This window comes from Scophthalmus maximus, chromosome 2, assembly GCF_022379125.1.
Source record: "Scophthalmus maximus strain ysfricsl-2021 chromosome 2, ASM2237912v1, whole genome shotgun sequence".
Taxonomy (NCBI): Eukaryota; Metazoa; Chordata; class Actinopteri; order Pleuronectiformes; family Scophthalmidae; genus Scophthalmus; species Scophthalmus maximus.
Window position 1 is genome coordinate 30,763,278 of NC_061516.1, and position 5,318 is coordinate 30,768,595.

Genomic DNA, 5,318 nt, shown 5'->3' on the forward strand with positions numbered 1-5,318 from the left:
ACATAACCTTAGATTGTAAGTTTGAAAAAAATGTAAATTTGAGGTTCAAATTCAGGTTGTCTGGTTTTATTTGACCAGGTTTTGAGATATTCACCTATGAACCTCTGCTCCCACAAGAACACAGTGGAGAACCTTGGTTGTGCCAGCGCCCCATGTATGGAGGGTTGAGTTCTCCTGCAGCAGCCGGGGGGTTTGGTTCCAAACAGAACATCCTTTCTAAATAGACAAACGGACATGGTGTTCAAGCCTGTTTTATCATGGTGCAGAAGGAAAATTCAGACATGCTACAGTATGCTTCGCCACTGTACCTGAGATGGTCTTACTCATACTACTATAGTACAGCCAATACTGAAATGCCGGTGTTAGATCCTAAATTGCTTTATCTTTCTTGCTGCAGAGCTCTGTCTCCCCCATTTGCCAAGAACAATACCACAGACTGGACTCAAAACTAAGTAACAGGCACAGCTGCCTCTACCACAGGGATTAATCACTGGCAATAAATCACTTTCAGTTGCGACTGGAATTCAACTCTTGCCAAACAACTGCACATTATTACATCAACAAACTGAAATGCTTACATCTCTCTCATACTAAAGTTCTCTCACGTCATTTTCTCTACTTCGTGGGTCGCTTATACTGCATTTGATTCTTCGATTGGTACATTTATATATGTAGCACACAGTACACTATGTACTTATTGATGCAGACTCAAATCAAACACATCCAATGTCCCCTAAGACGAAATGACAATCAAAACATATGACCGACTGTTGCATGCCAAATTTTCAACTGGCTGCTTTACTCCCTGGACATAAAACTGAACATTGTCCCATCTTGGGTGTGCCCCGTTTCAAGGGACGTGTAAATTATGGCACCATTGGCGCCAACATTGTGTCCTCCTTCCTCTTATGCAATTTTTACAAGTTTGAAATTACTATGGTGATCCCTCCCCTTCCGCTACATTGCTGAGGTGGCAACCGTTAATGGTGAGAAGTGTCCGGCGCTTCATACTCAACTTTTTTACCATTATGAGTGCACCGTCTGGGTACTAATGGTGCTCTGCAATTTGCCGCAATAGTCGGTACGAATTTTTATGTATTTCAAATTGAGTGTAAGTATGTAAGTATGTAAATTTAGACACCATATGTAATGATAGTAACTAGCTTTCTCTTGAGTTCATAAGTCAAAAACACTGGTGATATTTCCAACTATGGGTCAGCTCCTCTCAGCTGGAGTTGGAAACTTGACTAGTTGCATAAAAACGCTTAGGTAGCAAAGAAAGTTGCCTGAAAGTGAACTGGAATCAGTTGTGGGGGTTTTTCCAGTTCATTTTTGACAAAGTGAATGATTTTTAATCGATTGTTGCCCCGGCCTTTGCCAACTGACACGATGGCTCCTCAAAGCTCAGAGAAGCTTTTCCCATTTCTTTGAGAAAAATACATCAAACTTCACACCCCTTGATTGCTTTTCAGAGCGCTCTGCAGTCTTGATCTACTGGTTTGAAAGTCTGGGCATTGTCTGAATAGTCAATGAGGCCTTGTCTAGATATGAATCTCTTAAATGCTAGGATGAATTTTTCTGTTGACAGGTCCAACACCAATTCCAGCTACATTACACGGGTCACAACACATGTGAACAAGGCCTTGTACTACTTTTCCACTGTACTCTTGATCTTGATACAAAGCAAACCGTGCACAAGTCCACTCAAACAATTTCAAAGGGAGGTGATTCTGTAATCCAGACTTTTGGCAGAGATGTTGTGACCTGCTGCACAGCTTTTACACGGAATCTCTCAGAGGTGGTGCAAGCATCTGGCCAGACTCAAGGGATCAAATACGTGACTGTTAGTTGCACTACTGATGTCTCATAACTGAATTCATCACATGGTTTGGGATAATCTGTGATTGGAAAGCAGAATCCATAGATGCTACTCACTGAATCTTAAATCTCAATGTTGCAGCCCTCCTCCTAAACAGAGTAAACTGTCTTCATCACGAGACATCTTCTGATGACTCACTTTCTTATGTCTTATTTTACTTTGGAAACCTTGATTCACCCCACCCCCACCCCCCCCCCAAAAAAAATCCAATGCGCCCCTCAGCTGTCAGCTTTCCTTAAAGCGTTGTGGATGAATTATCTGATCACAGGCTGAGACTCTGAATTAAGTTTTCAGTTTATTGTAATTCCAGCTAGATGACTCTTCTGTGTTACTCAGCTGGATTGTGACATTGCTTGACCCAAGCTCAGTCTTTATCTCCTCTTCACAGAGCTCTTCATCAGATGGCTCTGGCTGCACAGTTGAACTCAGGAATGAGGGTGCTCTTCTTTTAGTTTTGAGGCTGTCTGACCTTGTGTGATGAGATCCACAGGGTAAAGCCCTCCACTACAATGAGACAAGGTTTCTTGTGCAGTCAATGACTTTATCTCATCACCCTATTAACGGCAAACTTTTTCCAACTTTGCTCTGAGCTGTAAATCATGGAATCAGACCACATGAGGGTCGTCTGAATGCGCATTGTGTTCAACAGTTTGTTTCCACATTCCAGCCACAACCAACTCCCAACTAATTCAAGGACAGGCAAATGCGTTTCTAAATAGGTGCTACTCTCCACTTGGATATGACTAGTCTGGTCAAAGTTTTCATTAGCTACCTTGATGCTGCTGCTCTTTGGGCATTCTCACTTAATTTATTGGCAATCTGATACTGCTCAAGCAGTTCTGTACACCATTGGTGATGTTTTTGAGAGATGTCGTCTGGCAGCTTCCCATCCTGTTGAGACATTTCATTCTTGTCATCAGTAATCCCAAGGGTCAAATATTGTATCTAATGACCACAGGAAGCTCCTCTTTTTTTCAGTTTTTCTTTGAAAAATGTCCATTAGATATTTCAGGCTGAAGACAGAAGTTGTCTCTGACCTTAAAACACAGCCATTTGCTTCAAGCCCCAGGGTAATTTCAAAATTCCCTTGCAGCCACTTGGCAATCACTTCAGAGGAATTTGTGTTCCACTTACAGAGGCTCATGCCAGGAGTGGACAAGAGCTCCTTTGCACTTCTGGTTAGTACATATGCATCTACAGCATGACTTGAGCTGGCAATAAAAGCAGCATACAGGGAGCCTTTCAGATTGTTAACAACTCTTGGTTGGCTTTTCTGGTATTCCAGAGATGATAGTTCACCACCCTCAGTGAATTGGAGTTGGTGTCCCCTCCATCATGGGTCCTGTGAACCACAGGAATCTCTCTAGTACTGCTAAGAGAAATTAATCTGTAGGAAAATCTTTGTGATGTCTGCCTTTAATGCAACTGGGTACAGCCTGGCTGGGTTTAGATTTGTTTCCGAGGGACTCAATTTCCCAGATTGCACAGAACTGGGTTGAAATCTGGTGGTGGTTTCCTAAATGGCAATTTTCATACATGAAGCTTGACTGATGCTTTTTGTGAATATCACACCTACTTGTTCTCCAGGAACCTGAATTATGGCAGAGCTCACTTTGGCATCAGTTGTTTCCGATCACTATTTGGGAGTTCTGTTTGTTCACTTTAATCGCACATTGTGGGGTCATGTCTCCTTCCACACACACACTGCCTGAAACACCTTTCCCGTACCGAATTTGGCAACCTGCCATTGCCAGGCACACAAAACACCTTCCCATTTCTTTTTTTAGTTTATCTTGTACTGATCTGTGACTTGTGGTATCACAGAATAAACAGCCTTGGGAAGAGTTTGAACTCTGTGGAGTGTTGAAGCTGATGGCAAGTTTGCCTTTCTGAACCTTGTCCCATTCACTGGATCAGGATTACAACCAGTGGATTGGGAGTCCTTGTTAAGACTTCTTGGTTAAATGTTTGGCATGCTCTCTGCTTTCAGCTTCCTGTGGCAGGAAAGCAATGATCTTGGGAACCTTTAACTCATGCCTCAAACCTGTTTGACATGTGTATACAAGAGCAAGGTCATATAGAATCATCTGGAGGAGTATGGGGCACAGCAAGCCTCCATATCTACAATATCTGAAACCCCTCCTAGGGATTTCAAGCTTTCCATCTGGACTTCAAAATCATGTTAGTCAGTCTTTGTCTGAATAGTTTTTTTGTGGACAAGTTCAGTTCACTTGAGGATATGAGGATAATGAGTATATGGCTACAGCATCATTGTTCTGCATTATTTTTAACCTTGTGATAGCTTTTGCTGCTGTATCCTCATGATGTGACTTGAGATATGTAAACGTTTCAGTTTTGCTCATTTATCTGTTCTCGTGAATAGCAATGCTCTGTTTATAATCTACAAATTGCAAATCTATAGTAAATTTGTCCCTTCGTCGACTAAAATATATATTCGTTATTCTTTTGTTTTACATTATCCCATCACCATTTCAGTAAAGACAGCAATGAGCCACACTGAAAATGCTCTCCGTCTACAAGTTACAAGTTACTTGTGTATGAGCTAAAGTCAGCTTCTTCAGGGTATTCCTTCACATAAACACTCAGGTAAACCAAAAAGAAGGCTGAACTGGGAGGCACATCACTGCAAAACTGTGTTTTATTTAAGGATCTTTATTACAATATAAACCACTCACAGTTCAGTGGGGCCATGAGCCGTGGGGCCGTGAGATGTGTACTTCCCCCCTCCCTGTAGAAGAAAAGTAAAATACATCAAAGTAGAAGAATCCCCACGAAAAGTAAAGAAAATGGAAAAAGCAACAACTCCGCTGTGTCCCCGGCAGCAACAGTGAGTTGACAAAGCACAAAGAAAAAGCAGAGAGCCCGAGCTCTACCACATTAGGGTCCACAGTCATTAAGACCATTTAGAAAAGGCATTAACTGCCAGGCTGTGTATCGTTAGCGTCTTCATCCCTGTGTCACAGCTGACCCTGGAGTAAGCGTTGGGTGTGCAGTTAGGCCTGCTCTCCTTTGCCAAACGGCTCCAGGGGCAAAAATAATGATCTTCACAGACATGCCAATGCTATCTGGACCAGATAACACTGCTTTAATGACTCCTTATCCTTTGGCCCTTTCAAGGAGATGGGCGCCCTGGCAAATATATTCCTGCTGTTGGGTCATTAACCCTTTATTGCAAGGATAATGGACTTTTGTATTTTTTGGTCTGATTCGAGTGTGCGACCCAACTTCGTACGAACCTCCGAACGAGTAGTCAGCCCTCAGTCACAACGCAATGCAACACTCAGGTCACCAGTACTAATTCACCAGTCAAAACAACAACAGCGTCTGAGAAAAGAGAGACATCAAATGAATATATTGTTATCTGGATAATGATTGTTTGTGCCAAAGTTAGGGCTCACTGAAGTTATTGTTAAAGAGC